The 15,987-nt window shown below is 38.4% G+C and overlaps 1 protein-coding gene and 1 long non-coding RNA gene across 12 annotated transcripts in view; one reads left to right on the forward strand and one right to left on the reverse strand.

Annotated features, from left to right (window-relative positions):
- Window positions 1-15,985, reverse strand: part of LOC309613063 — a 55,312-nt gene extending 39,327 nt beyond the window's left edge. Inside the window, exon 1 of the long non-coding RNA XR_014235504.1 lies at window positions 1-15,985. This exon is cut by the window's left edge and continues 19,389 nt beyond it. This is a non-coding gene — a long non-coding RNA (uncharacterized lncRNA).
- The window catches only part of ZHX3 (zinc fingers and homeoboxes 3), a 205,829-nt gene that overhangs the window by 112,987 nt on the left and 76,855 nt on the right, over window positions 1-15,987 (forward strand). The gene's annotated exons all lie outside the window — the stretch shown is intronic.

Consider the following 15,987-nt stretch of genomic DNA (forward strand, 5'->3'; position numbering starts at 1 on the left):
CCAATGTCTATTTCAAAGTCTGCCCCTTCTGTGAAGCCTTACCCAACTCCTCCGGAAAACTTAGGTGGTGGTGAATCTTTTCCTACACCCTCACTGAATCTTGCGATGCCTCCACTGCAACACTTGGCTTGTCATTTGATTTTTGTTGATTTATTTGTCTGGCTTCCCTTATACTGTGTATCCGTCAGGATGGGTTGGATTATGCTGTAGTAACAAGCAACTCCAAAAACTACAGTGGCTTAAAACAACAAAGGTTATTTCTTGCTCACGTTATGTGTACATTGCAGGTCAGCTTTTGTTCTCCCTAACCCAGGCTAACAGTAACCATGATCTGAAACATTGCCAGTTGCCGGGCCAGAGAGTAAACAGTGAAGCAAAGCATGTACTTTCTCTTAATGCTTTCCCCTAGAGATGACACATTTGCTTACATTTCACTGTTTACACCCAACTGCAGGTGGGCAGGGAAATCCACTGTGTGCAGAAGGAAAGTAAGCCCCAGATTACAGATGAATAGCCTAATAACTACAATAAGTGATAAGCTTCTTCAGCACAGGGGTGGCATCTTTTAAAAAATCCTTGCATACCCAGTGCCTAGCACATAGTAAGTCCTCAAATATTTTTGAGTGAAAAATTAAATTTAGTGAGTAAAACACACAGGAAGGTAATTTGGGGGGTGCTGACTACAAGGAGCCATTTCCAACATGTTTTCAAGCCCAGTAGGTGCTGACCTCCCCGTCTCTGGAGATAGTCAAGCGTAGGCCAACCTGACCACCTTGAAGGACTCATGCTCACCACAGTAGTGATACTTTCAGGATGATTCATGCAAAGAAGAGCGATTGAAATATGTGGTCTCTAAAGTCCCTTTAATTCTGAGGCCACTGTATTTTTTATCATCATTGCCTCTCTGAGCTTGAGAAAGAGTGAATTACTGTTCACTATAGAGGTGATAACATCTGACGGGAGCAAGCTATTTCTGTTGGTGACTTGACAGAAACAAGAATTGTTTGAGGGGGACAAATAAGTAGAGAGCTCTGGCCCTGAGCCCTCCGCTGGATGGTGATTACTAAATGCAGGAAGTATTGTGACCCGTAAGTATCCAGAGAGCAAAATGAGGCCAGCTCTGGGCTTGACGTGGCTTTGACACTGGAGGCCTTGGGCTCAGAGACAGACTTCAGTTCTTTGTAACTCCTTTCTTTGTTTCAGCAGAAATCTGACAATTCCAGCCAGCAGATCTGCTGGGCTGCCAAGGTCCTGCCCATACACATTCCTGAGGATGGATGGTCTCCCTTGTGTTCTTTTTATTGTAGGTTCCTGCTGACTAACCTCGGTCTAATCACTTAGCCCCACTGTAACAGAGTTCTCTAGTCATACTCGAGAGTAAGTAATCCCTCCCCTCTTCTGTCAGTCTAAAAATGTTATACATATTAAGGATCATGATAGCCCGGTCAAGTCATTTTAATCTTTAAAAATAACAACACTGGACAAACTCAGCTTGTAAAAATCTTTGAGCCCTCTGTAAGAAGGCCCAAAATTATGCAATTAATAATGTAACTAATGTAAAAAATAATTAAAGGTAGTGGGTTTATTATTCAGTTGGTATTCAGAGTGAATGTGGCCTAAAAAAGAACATAGGAGTTAGAACATCAGGCTCACATACGAATCTGCGTGTGACTTCGGTCCTGTCACCTCCCCTTTCTGCTCAATAGCTCCTCAGTGCTATGGGCACAGGGGCAATAATAACCAACTCAGGAGGCTACTGGGATGAATTGAGAGAGATGAAAGCACTTTGCAGGCTATGAAGCACTTTGAGAGAGAGAATTGAAGTAAATCCAGTTTCCTGGTTGGCATGGAAATTTCTCAGACTTTCTAGCATAGCGGTGGCGCCATTAGTGCAAATTGATCCACTTTTGTGTGGTATTATCTTATACTTCAGAAGTCTCTGGAGATGGAACCCATTGATTTAATTCAGAGTTTATGGCAGTGGTTCACAGTACCAGCCACTGCTGCTACTGGGATCACTTGATTCATGCCAAGCAGCGACTCTAAAAGGTATTTATACGTTCTGTCACTTATAGCCCAGACTGAATTCACACGAGAACCTTCTGGGTGTTTTGTTTCATTTTTCTTGCACATCTGGCCCCCATACAACTTTTTGATACTTCCAGTGTGTAGGGTTCACTAAATTTTTCGGCTATTATGTGTGACTTCACACAGATATGTAATTTTTAGGATGTTTGTAACTCGGGCTATTTTCAAGGGTAAAAACTGCACTTCCAAGGATTCTGCCTAATCAAATTGTGCCCGTATGGATTTCAGGATGGCAAGGGTTCAACAAAATGGTCAAATCCACTGATGACTTGAAAATGATACTTGAAAACAGTGAGTGGTCCGATTCCCTCCACCTCTCTGGTACAGGGAAATCCATGGCAGTTATCTTTTATTGTTCCAGTTGAATGACTTCAGCAAGGCAAGTTTGCTAAGTAAGTGATAAGATAGTGGCACAAAATAGGGCTCCGTTTTGACAAGGCCTTGGGGTATCAGGACGCCGCTCGCATTCCGCCTCTTGGACCTCTTGTGCACAGAATGGTTCACGTCACCCTGAAACCTCCCAGCTGTAAATGAGCAATTCACAACCATTCTGTATGCTGGCTACCCTACTTGCAGGGTGTACTGCTCACTGGCACTATTCATTCTATTTATTTTAATCCTTACTGCTATTTTAAAAATTAAAAGCAACACGTGATTGTAACAAATGCAAACAATATAGAAGGCATAAAGTTAAAAAAAAAAAAGTAAATGCTCTTCTCCTTCCTGATCAGTCATTATTGTTTAATGGATCCTTTGTTTTTCTAAATTCTGTTCATATTCAAACAAATACAAGTCTAGATAGATTGTTCATTATACGATGAAATCATGTATTTTATTATGCAGTATATTTACATATTTTATTGTTTAAATATGTCTTGGAGATATGTTTACATCAGTACACATAGGTCTTAATACTTTTCAGTGGCTGCATTTCATTTCCTAGTACATATGTTCTGTTTTTTGTTTTATCACTACTTTACTAATGGACATTTTTAATGCTAAGAAATGATGCAAAGAATGACCTTATTGATATCGTTGTGATCATGTGCCTGTATTTTAGTACTTCATCAGACTATGTGGGTTCTTAGAAGTGAAATGGCTAGATAAAAGGATATGCCTTTTAAAAATTTGATGACTGTTACTAGATTGACCTTAATAAAAATTTCACCAATTTATGCTCTCACCAATGGTGCATGAATACTGTCTGGTCTGTCTTTCCAATTTTTGCCAATCTGTGAAGAATGGGGAAAAAAAATCTCATTTTTTATTTTATTTCAATTTCCTTAATTACTAGTGAGGTTGAGCATCTTTCCTAGTTTATAGCTTGTGTATTTTGCTTGTTCATTTTCTTTGCCGCTTTTTCTATATTTTTGTCTTATACATTGTAAATATTAATTGTTTATAATGTGCTTTATAAAATTTATCCCACTATGTCACTTGTGTTTAACCCTTATTAATGGCTTCCTTTACTATTCAAAAGTTTTTAGTATTTATGTAGTCAAATCAATCAACCTTTTCTTTTGTGGTTTCTAGGTTTTGAGTCTTGCATAGGAAGAACTTTAAAATGTTCAGCACAGCTAAAAACTTCTCTTTTTTTTTTCTAGTATGTTTGTAATTTTGCTTGTTATATTTCTGTTAAATTCACTTGAAAAATATTGTTCTTTATAATGTGTTGAACTCAGTTGTCCTAATACTTACTCATTTGCCTCTCTTTCCCAACTGATTTAAAAATAGCACTGCTTTCATAGCCTGAAAATCCCATGTATTCAAAGTGTATGTAAATGATCCATTCATCCATTTATCAATTCTTATGCTGATCATACATTATTTTAAGCATTCTAGCCTTAAAATATGTTTTGATGTAAAGTAACTTCCTCTAAATAGTTCTGTCTCAAAACTTTTAAAGCTATTTTGTACTTTTTTCCTTCCAGAGGAATTTCAGATTCAGCTTGTCAAATTCCATGAAAAATCGTGATGCATTTCTCCCAACATATTTTAAATAAAAAGTTTCAAACATACAGAAAAACTGAAAGAATTTTATAATGAACATCCATATACTCACCACCTAGATTTTACCATTAACATTTTACAATACTTGCTTTACCTGATAGAATTTTGATTGTGATTATAATTCTTCTGAATTTAGAGATTAATCTAGAGAGAACTGACATCTATATAAATCCAAATCTTTATCTGTAGGAATATGCTATGACTCTCTACTTATTTAAGTCTTTTCTGTTCTTATTAAAGTTTTATAGTTATTGTCATATAGATTTTGCACATATCTTATCAGGTTTATTTAAAAATTTTTTTAAATTGAGTATAGTTGATTTATAATACTATATTAGTTTCAGGTATACAACGTAGTGATTCAGTATTTTTATAGATTATACTCCTTTTAAAGTTATTGCAAAATAATGACTATATTTCCCTGTGCTGTACAATATATCCTTGTTGTTTATTTTATACATAGTAGTTTGTATCTGTTAATCCCATACCCCTATCTTACCTACCCCTTCCCTCTCCCTACAGGTAACCACTAGTTTGTTCTCTATATCTGTAAGTCTGTTTCTGTTTTGTTATATACAGTTGATTGTTTTACCTTTTAGATTCCACATATAAGTGACAACATAGAGTATTTATCATTCTCTGTCTGACTTATTTCACTAAGCATAATATTGTCTAGGTCTATCCACGTTGTTGCACATGGCAGAATTTCATTCTTTTTTATGGCTGAGTAATATTCTATCACATATATGTGTGTGTGTGTGTGTGTGTGTGTATACACACACACACACACACACACACATATATACATGCACATACACACACACACATACACGCACTACATCTTTTTTATTCATTCATCTGTTCATGGACACTTAGGTAGCTTCCATATCTTGGCTATTGTACATAGTGCTGCTGTGAACATTGGGGTGATGTGTCTTTTCAAATTTGAGTTTTCATCTTTTCCAGATATATGCCCAGGTGTGAGATTGCTCTATCATATGGTAGTTCTATTTTTAGTTTTTTGAGGAACCTCCATACTGTTTTTCATAGTGACTGCACCAATTTACATTCCCACCAACAGTGTACCAAGGTCCCTTTTCTCCACATTCTCACCAACATTTGCTATTTGTAGACTTTTGGATGATAGCCATTTTGACAGGTGTGAGGTGATATAAGGTTTATTCTGAGGTCTTGTCCACATTTGCTTGTTAATGTGAATGGGCTCATTCTCTCCCCACCTCCATTTCCTTCTCTAATTGATTACTTTTGGCATATGGGAAACTTAATGATATGTGTGTGTTGCAGATATATCTCATCATCCTGTCAGTTCTCTTATTAGTTATAATAAATTTTCAGGGGGTTTTCTTACTAGACAGACCCTTCATATGCAAGTAACACTGCTTTGTCTCAACAGTTTTTACCATCTAGCATCCTATTATTGTGTCAAATGATAATAGTGGGAATCCTTATCTTGTTCCTGACTTGAATGTTTGCTGTGGTTTCTGGGAGAAATCCTTCATCTAAGGACATTTCCTTCTTTTTTCCTTTATTTCCTCATTTCCTAAATCTTTTCAAGAATGGTCATTTAGACTTGAATAACACTAAAGAACAATTGCACCTAATGGACATATATAGAACACTCCACCCAGCAACAGCAGAATATACACCCTCTCAAGTGCACACAGAACATTTTCTAGGATAGATCACATGTTAGGACACAAAACAAGTCTTAAGAAATTTAAGAAGATTGAAATTGTATCAAGTATCTTTTTCAACCACAGTGAAATGAAACTAGGAACCAATAGCAGAAGGAAAACTGAAAAATTCACAAATATGAGGAAATTAAACAACACATTCTTGAAAAACTAGTGGGTCAAGGAAGAAATCACAAGGGAAGTTAGAGAATACCTTGAAACAAATGAAAACAAAAACACAACATTCCAAAACTTAGGTATGCAGCAAAAGCAGTACAAAGAGGGACATTTATAGTGGTAAATACTTTCATTAAAAAAAGAAGAAAGATCTCAAATCAACTAACTTTATACCTCAAGGAACTAAAAACAGAAGAACAAACTAAACCCAAAGCTGGCAGAAGGAAGGAAATAATAAAGATTAGAGGGAAAATAGAGAATAAAAAACAGTAGAAATATTCAAAACAGAGTTGAGGTTTTTTTTTTTTTTAAAGACAGACAAAATTCACAAATGCTTAGCCAGACTAAGAAAAAAAGAGAGAAGACCCAATAACAAAAATCAGAAATGAAAGAGGAGACAGTACAACTGATGCCACAAAAATAAAAAAGATCATAAGAGACTATTATATGCCAACAAATTGGATAACCTAGAAGAAATGGATAAATTCCGCAATACATACAACCTACCAAGACTGAATCACGAAGAAATAAAAAATCTGGCCAAACTTATAACTAGTAAGGAGATTAAATCAGTAATCAAAAACCTTTCAACAAAGAAACGCCCAGGACCAAATGGCTTCACTGGAGATTTCTACCAAACATTTAAAAAATTTGAATTCACCTGTACCTCAATAATAAATGAATGAATGGGACTTCCCTGGTGGCACAGTGGTTAAGAATCCGACACGGGTTCAAGCCCTGGTCCAGGAAGATCCCACATGCTGCAGAGCAACTAAGCCCGTGCACCACAACTACTGAGCCTGCGCTCTAGAGCCTGCAAGCCACAACTACTGAATCCCGCATGCCACAACTACTGAAGCCTGCATGCTTAGAGCCCATGCTCCACAACAAGAGAAGCCACCGCAATGAGAAGCCCACGCATTGCAACAAAGAAGAGTCCCCACTTGCCGCAACTAGAGAAAGCCCGCACATAGCAACGAAGACCCAATGCAGCCAAAAAAATAAATAAATAAATAAATAAAATAAATTTATTTAAAAAATAAATGAATGAATGAATGGATGAATTTTAACACCAAACCTTCTCAAACTCTTCCAAAAATTGAAGAGGAGGGAACACTTCCAAACTCGTGAGGTCAGCATTACCTGATACCAAAACCAGACAAAGATACTACAAGAAAAGAAGACTGCAGACCAGTATTCCTGATGAATGTTGATATAAAAATGCTCAACAAAATACTAGCAAATTGAATTCAACAGCATATTAAAAGGATTATATACTATGACCAAGTGGGTTTATTCCTAGAATGCAAGGATATGTGAAAATCAATCAATATAATATACAACATTAACAGAACCAAGGACAAAAACCATGTGATCAACTCAATTGATGAAGAAAAAGCACTTGATAAAATTTAACATCTTTTATGATAAAAACATTCAACAAACTAGGAATGGAAGGTAATTACCTCAGCATAATAAAGGCCATATATGAAAAGCCCATATATTATTCTTAATGGTGAAGAACTGAAAGCTTTTCATGTAGGATTAGGAACAAGGCAAGGATGCCCACTCTTACCACCTCTTTTAAACTACTGGAAGTCTTAGCAGAGGCTTCTGACTTGGAAAGGAAAAAGTAAAATTGTCTCTGTACACAGGTGACATGATCATATAGATAGAAAACCCTAAAGATTCCACCAAAATAACTGTTAGAACAAAAGAATTCAACAAAGTTACAGGACACAAAATTAACACACAACAAAATCAGCTTCTATATACTAACAGGGAAAAATCCAAAAAGGAAATTAGGAAAATAATCTCATTTACAGTAGTGTCAGAAAGAATAAAATACTTAAGCTTTAATCAAGGAGTCAAAAGACTTGTACATTAAAAACTACAGAACAATTCCAAAAGAAGTTAAAGATGATGCAAGTAAATAGACATCTCATGTTCATGGATTGAAAAACTTAATATTGTTAAAATGTCCATACTACCCAAAGTAATCTACAGGTTCAGTGCTATCCCTATCGGTATCCCATTGACATTTGCTTGCAGAAATGGTAAAAAAATTTCTAAAATTCATATGGAATCTCAAAGGACCCTGAATAGCCAAAACAATCTTGTGAAAGAAAAACAAAGCTGGAGGCCTCACATATCCTGATTTCAAAATATATTACAAAGCTACAGTGATAAAAACAGTATGGTACTGGCATAAAGACAGGCACAGACCAATGGAACAGAATACAGAGCCCAGAAATAAAACTCTCTCATATATGACCAAATGATCTTCAGCAAGGATGCCAAGGCTACACAGTGGAGAAAGGATAGTCTCTTCAACAAATGTTCAACAAATGGTGATGTGGGAAAACTGGATATCCACATGAAAAAGAATAAAGTTGGACCATTACCTTACATCATATATAAAAATTAAGTCAAAAATAAAGACCTAAACATAAGACCTGAAACTGTAAAACTCCTGGAAGGAAACATAGGGGAAAAGCTTCATGATATTGGTTTGGCAGTGATTTCTTGGCTGTGACACAAAAAGCACATGCAACAAAAGCAAAAATAGACAAATGGGACTATATTAACCTTAAAAACTTCTGTGCATCAAAGGAAACAGTGAACAGAAAGAAAAGGCAACCTATAGAATGGGAGAAAATATTTGCAAACCATGTATCTGATAATGGGTTAATATCTGGAATACATAAAGAACTCTTACAGGGCTTCCCTGCTGGTGCAGTGGTTAAGAATCTGCCTGCCAATGCAGGGGACACGAGTTTGAGCCCTGGTCTGGGAAGATCCCACATGCTGCGGAGCGACTAAGCCCGTGAGCCACAACTACTGAGCCTGCGCGTCTGGAGCCTGTGCTCCACAACAAGAGAGGCCGTGACAGTGAGAGGCCCGCGCACCGCGATGAAGAGTGGCCCCCGCTCGCCACAACTGGAGAAAGCCCTTGCGCAGAAACGAAGACCCAACACAGCCAAAAATAAATAAATAAATAAATAAATAAATTTATTAAAAAAAAAAAAAAAGAACTCTTACAACACAATAACAGAAAACATCCTGATTAAAAATGGGCAAAGGACTTGGCTAGACATTTCTCCAAAGAAGCTATACAAAAGGCCAACAAGCATATGAAGAGATGCTCAACATCACTAATCATTAGGGAAATGCAGGTCAAACCAAATCAGATATCACCTCATGCCTGTTAGGATGGCCACTATCTACCCCACGCCCCCCCCAAAAAAAAACCCAAAAAACCACACACACAAAAATAATAAGTGTTGGTGAGGGTGTGGAAAAGTTGGAACCTTTGTCACTGTTGGGAATATAAAATGGTGTAGATACTATGGAAAACATTATGAAGGTTCCTTAGTAAATCCATGTGACCAGCAAACCTAGTTCAGGGTTTATATCCAGAAGAATTGAAAGCAGGAACTTGATATTTGTACACCCATATTCATAGCATTATTTACAATAGCCAAGATATGGAAGCAACTTAAATGTCCATCACCAGATGAATGGATAAAGAAAATGTGGAGAATATATATATACACACACACACACATATATATGTATACACATATATATATATACACATGCACAATGTATATATATGTACGTATATGTATACACACACAATGGAATATTATTCAGCCCTTCAAAGGAAGGGAATCCTGTCACATGATACCACATGGGTGAACCTTGAGGACATAAGTGAAATAAGCCAGTCACAGAAACACAAGTTCTGCATGGATCCACTTACACGAGGTGTCTAAAGTTGTCAAACTTGTAGAGGCAGAAAGTAGAATGGTGGTTTTCAGGGGCTGGGGAAGGGGAAAGGGGACCCATTTTTGTTCAGTGAATATAGTGTTGCAGTTCTGCAAGATGAAAAGAGGTCTGGAAATCCGACATACAACAGTGTGGGTGTAGTTAACACTACTGTACACTTAAAAGTAGTTAAGATGGTAAATTTTAAGTTATGTGTTTTTTACCACAAGAAAAAACGAGAGTGTAATCCTATTAAGTGCTGTTTTGGTTTCTCTCCTTTAATTTATTAATGATGTTAATGATTTTTAGAGATTTCCTAGTTTTAAAACATCCTTGCAATGTTGGTATAAACCACAGCTTCCTCTGATAGATGATGAAGAGCCAATTTCCTTAATATATAGAGAACTCTTAAAATCCATAGAAGAATGGACAAAAAATTTATCACAAAATGTCAGTAACACGTGAAAAGATTCTCAGCCATGCCTGTAAAGAAATGCAAGTTAAAACAGTAGTGACCAGTTTTTCATGTATGTATTAGCAAAGACTAGAAGTAGTGATGACATGCAGTGACACTTAGATCACTTCATTCTCTGGTGATGGGGGTGAAAATCAGTACCACCTATTTAGAGGGCAATTTTGTAGTTTACTGACAGTATTTTAAATGCCACAGCAATTGTACTTATAAGAAATTCAGAATTTCAGGTATTTTCAAATGCGCAAAAGTATTTGCAGGGATAGCCATTGAGCCATTTTTGTAAGAGTTAAAAAAATTGGCGAAATGCAAATGTCTGTTAAGAGCTAGGTTGGTTAAGTAAATTATGATGCATGCATAAATTGGAACGTTGTTTAAAAGAGTGAGATAAACTGTAGGTTCTGACATGGAGAGATGTTGGAACTACATTGTTGTGGGAAGAAAAAAAGAGGATCAGAATGTGAAAATACAACTCCTTTTTTGGTTTTTTAAAAAATGGTTGTAGTAACTTATGTCTAGAAAACATATCTGAAATAATGGGCCCTAGATTGTTAACAGTGACTATCTCTGGGGAGAATAGGAAGGATTTTCACTTTTCTTCATTATTTCTGAGAGAAACTCTACATAGAGCACCATTTGAAATAGAAAGGAAAAAAGATAAATTTCAACGTAAATCTGTATTGCTAACAATTACAAAGAAAAGGGAATGCTACCGCAAATTTTTATTTTGGAATGAGTTGAGGTTTCCTTGTGATCCGTTATACCACATGATCCACTTTTAAATATGTCTTATGAATGTTCTTAAAAGAATATGAACTTGATTACTGTGGAATATTCAAGATTACCCAAATCTGTCAAATCATCCTCGTTACAGAAGTCTCATTCTTCACATCCTTTCTTGTTGTCTACTTGAGCTTTCAAAACCACGAGTAGTATATTGAAATCTCTGATTATGTTTCTGTAACTCTGTCAGCTTCTCCCGTTATTCCTGTTTCTATCAATAAATTGTGGGTTGCATGTCCAGGAGGGCCGAGGCCCGGCCACCATAACACTTGGAAAGCGTCTACTGACAGTAGCCTTCTAAACATTTGAAATCTTTTGTTGAACTCATATTGTCCTTTCAGTTCCTTCCTGAGAATTAAAACAACAACAGAAAGTTCCTGACTTATCTATAATTTAAAGCTAAACACTTTAAGAATTTGATCTACAAACTCATTTCTAGCCCCCATATGTGTGATATTTTGCAGTGTTGAAGTACAGTGACAGTTAGCTGCAGCTTTGTTAATTTAGGGAATTGAGCAATTCCCAGGTTCCAAAGACAGATTCTGGGGGGAAAGTATGTACTTTCAGTCTTATTTCCTCATTAAAAAAACAATCCATTTATAAGACAGAAACTTTCGAGACAGGGTGTAGAAAGGATCGTACAAAGAGTGAAGAACCTGCAATTGTCATCTGGTCCTTTGCTGCGAGTCTCTTTGGCAGCACAGAACCTCACATTTATACAGCTCACCTCACTCGGTGCTCGACTCGGCAAACAGTGTGTTTCCTCACAGTAATTACTGCCTTGCTTGTCAGGCGCAGTCCATGAGTGCCTTCTGGAGGAGTGGTTTCTAGATAATTAGAGCTTTCCCCTTTAAGCACTGCTTTTATTGGGTACCCTTTAAAAAATGTATGACAAATAGACCAACCCCAGCTTACCTACATGGGTCATGTTGCTGGAAGGCCCCGTGGCAGTAGCCAGGTGGTGAGTATGTGGGTATTCACTGAACAATTCTTTCAACTTTGCTGAATGTTTGAAATCTTTCCTAATAAACACCGGGGGGAAATAACAGCTCAGGAAAGTCATGCAGGCCTTCTTCCAGCAATGTTGTGGTTGCTTGGAGAGCTCAGCGCGTGGAGTGGTTGAGGGCAGTCTCCGTAACCAGCTTGCCAGCCTCTGCTGCCTCCTAGCTATGCGCCCTTCAGGTGGTTCCTGCACTCCTCTGAGCCTTGTCTTTCTTGTCTGTACAACGGGAGTGATAATAGTTCCTCCTCTGGGGTTTGCTGTGAGAGTAAAATGAGAGGGTGTGGCTAAAAGCACTCCCTATGGTATTAAACACTCAGTGACCTTTGGCAACGGCTGCCCCTCCTCCCCCCTCCCCCGCTGCTGATGTTTAGTCATCTTCATCATGGATGATGGATGGCTGACTCACTCAGAGAATGGTAGGCAGTGGCGCTCCCCTCCATCACTGATTTGAAAGACAGTTTCGGGCTACCCTGAGACTCAGTTGTGAATGACATTGGGACCATTTCCCCAAATCAGATGCATCTTCATGTTGTCCCCTTCTCAGCCTTAGTAAATAAAATACGAGGGACATAATGTAACTCTTCCTTGGTGCAGCCCAGTCCCCATAGCAAATGTCAGTTGGGCCTGAGTGTCAGGTGCTGTGGACCTTGGGCCTGCACTTCCTTGCCCCTCAGCTCCGCTGCTCCCTGGCCTCCTGGTGAGCACGCTTGCTTCCTTAGCTGCCAGGTCTGCGGTTCTCTTCCCTCTCTCGCCTCAAACCTGATATTCACAGCCACTGCCTTTCACCTTTCCCCAGGGCGGAAGTCAGGAAGAGGAAGGCAAATCAGGAAGTCATAAATCAATGGCATCACCTGTAACCTTAGAAGTGAGAATGATGACCCTCTTCTACAGAACTGAGTGCGGAAACTTTCTGTCCTCCACCTTTCTTGGGTTTTTGAAGTCCTTTCAGTGGTTTTTAGTATATTCACAGTTTTATGCAACCATCACCACTACCTAATTTTAGAACATTTGCATCACCCCCAAAAGAAACCTCATCCCCATTAGTGGTCAGTCCCCGTGCTCCCCTCCCCTCAGCCCTTGGCAAACACTAATCTATTTTCTGTCGCTATGGATGTACCTATTCTGGGTGTTTCATACAAATGCAGTCACATGATATGTGGCATTTTGTGTCTGTCTGCATGATGTTTCTGTCCTTGCTGTAGCATGTGTCGGTACTTCATGCCTTTCTGTGGCTGAGCAGTCGTCCGTCATAGGGACATGCCGTATTGTATTTATTCATTCACCCATTGATGGCCATTGAGGTTGCTTCTACTATTTGGCTGTTATTATGAGGATGCTCTGAATATTTGTGTGGACATATTTTCATTTCTATTTGGTATATACCTAGGAGTGGAATCACTGGGTCTTATGGTAACTGTATATATAACTTTCTGAGGAACTGCCAAACTGTTTTCTGAAGTGCAGCAATGGCTGCACCATTTCACCTTCCCACCAGCAACGTAGGAGGGCTCTAGTTTCCCCCCCTTCCTCACCTGTAGTATTATCTGTCATTGTGATTATAGCCATCCTGGTGGGTGTGAATTGGTATCTCATTGTGGTTTTAATTTGTATTTCCCTAATGACTAATGATGTTGAGCACTTTTTAAATATGCTTATTGGCCATTTGTATGTCTTCTTTGGAGAAATGTCTATTCAAATCCTTTACCTATTTTTAAATTGGGTTTTTGTCTTTTTATTACTCAGTTATGAGCGCCTTACCAGATATGTGATTTGCAAATATTTTCTCCCATTCTGTGGCTTGTCTTTTTCACTTTCTTGATGATGACCTTTAAAGCACAAAAGTTTTTTAATTTTGATGAAGTCTGATTTATCTGTTTTTTCTTATGTCACTTGCACTTTCAGATATTCTATTTGATGTCTTCAGTGTCTTATCTGAAAATTTGATTGGCTTACTGGAAACATAACTGTATTATTCTTAGTTTTCCTGATTTGGAATCTAATCAGGTGGTAAAGCACTTGATTTAAAATGTTTGCCGGTAATATATAGGTAGAAGAGCTTAGAAATGTTGATACTTGTTGAGCTGGTAAATTACCCGTTTCTGTGCGCTCAGCCTCAGGAAATAATATGATAGAAGAAATACATCCTATATGCCCAGAGGTCATTTCACTGTCACCTATGAGAGTGGCACGCTGAAAGCCAGTTCATAGCAGAGGAGGTTAAGTCCATAGTGGTACATTATTAGGCAGCTATTGCATATTATAATTATGAAGCTGATTTAATGACACTGTTGATGATGAAATGTTTAGTGAAAAAAACCAAAACATAAGTGTGTGCCCATTAATGATTAAAAATGTGTATAAAATATCTGGACTAGATGGAAGATTATAGGTGGCTTTCTTAAATTTCATTTTCTATTGATATATATTTTTTTACTATTAAAAATTAAGTTAAAAAAACATGCATGACATTTCACGTCAGTGGGGGAAATGGTGACAAGTGGGTACACTGGGTATCTGTTTATCCTTATGTCACACCAACTATTTTTTTTTAAATTAATTAATTTATTTATTTTTGGCTGTGTTGGGTCTTCGTTTCTGTGCCAGGGCTTTCTCTAGTTGCGGCGAGCGGGGGCCACTCTTCATCGCGGTGCGCGGACCTCTCACTATCGCGGCCTCTCTTGTTGCGGAGCACAGGCTCCAGACGCGCAGGCTCAGTAATTGTGGCTCACGGGCCCAGTTGCTCTGCGGCACGTGGGATCTTCCCAGACCAGGGCTCGAACCCGTGTCCCCTGTATTGGCAGGCGGATTCTCAACCACTGCACCACCAGGGAAGCCCCCAACTATTTTTTTAAGAGTAATTATTTTTTATCATCATGATCACCAGGACTAGTCTTAAAATCAGAAAAAATAGTTTGCTGTGTTTATTTACTAAGAATTTGAATAGAAGTATTTAATTTTCTTTACATTTTTATATCAAATCCAAACACTGATGATAACATGATTCTGGTATTAGAATTACTATTATTTTAGTCATTATCAGCATTGCAATTTGCTAAAAGAAAGGTAATGATGATTGTGGTGGTATGTTAATAATAGGGATCACAGAAATACTTTTCTCTTGGCATCTCATGAAAGAATTAGTAATAGTAGTATTTTACATGTAAATAAATCAGTCATCCCAGTTTTTGAAATAAATTTGGAATGGAACAAAGATTTAAGGGTTTTTGGTTTTTGGTTTTTTTTTTTAAGGACTAATAAAGGCACTGAAAAAAATAAAAAGTAAGCCCAATACAAGGTCACGGGTAGCGTGCACACCCAAGGTGAGTCTATTTGTGGGGTTGCTGCCCCAGAGAGAGATGTACAGTTCATGGGCCACAACCCGCGTCTGTGGATCCCCTGACCCTCCGACCTTGGGCTTCACCTGAGCAACAGGGGGCCGGGGTGACAGGGTAGCAGGCAGGGACGGCCCGCAGAGCCCCGCTCCTGTGGCATCAGTGCCCCTCCCCGGTGCACACACTGCAGTGGGCTTGGCCTCTGGGCCTGGAGCGGGCGTCCTGCTCTCACACGTGGGAAGGCTATGAAAAGAAAACCCTTGTGGGCCCAAACATTTAAACAAGAATTACACTAGGATCTTTTGTTCTCGCTATGACATGGTCAGAATTCATTTGGAGGTCCAGAAGAGGGTTTTTTTTGTTGTTGTCATTTTTGAATCTGAGTTATTTTATGCGAGGAAACAGAGGGAAACACAACACAGAAACACATGGCTGAAGTCTGTCCAGTGGTGTTGGGACGTCCCCGCGTCATTCCTCAGGGCACTATTTTGTGAGTGTTTGGGGGGGCTTCTGGCTCAAAAGTCACATCCGAGGTTGGATGTTGGATTCCTTGGGAAAAGGCCCGGGTGATCGAAGGCAAGCAGTGGAGTGTGCCTGGGAATCTGGGAAATACATACACAGCCCGAGAGAGGGATGCTCACCGTTTCTCTTTTCCTC

Source organism: Balaenoptera borealis, assembly GCF_965194805.1.
Source record: "Balaenoptera borealis genome assembly, chromosome: 16".
Taxonomy (NCBI): Eukaryota; Metazoa; Chordata; class Mammalia; order Artiodactyla; family Balaenopteridae; genus Balaenoptera; species Balaenoptera borealis.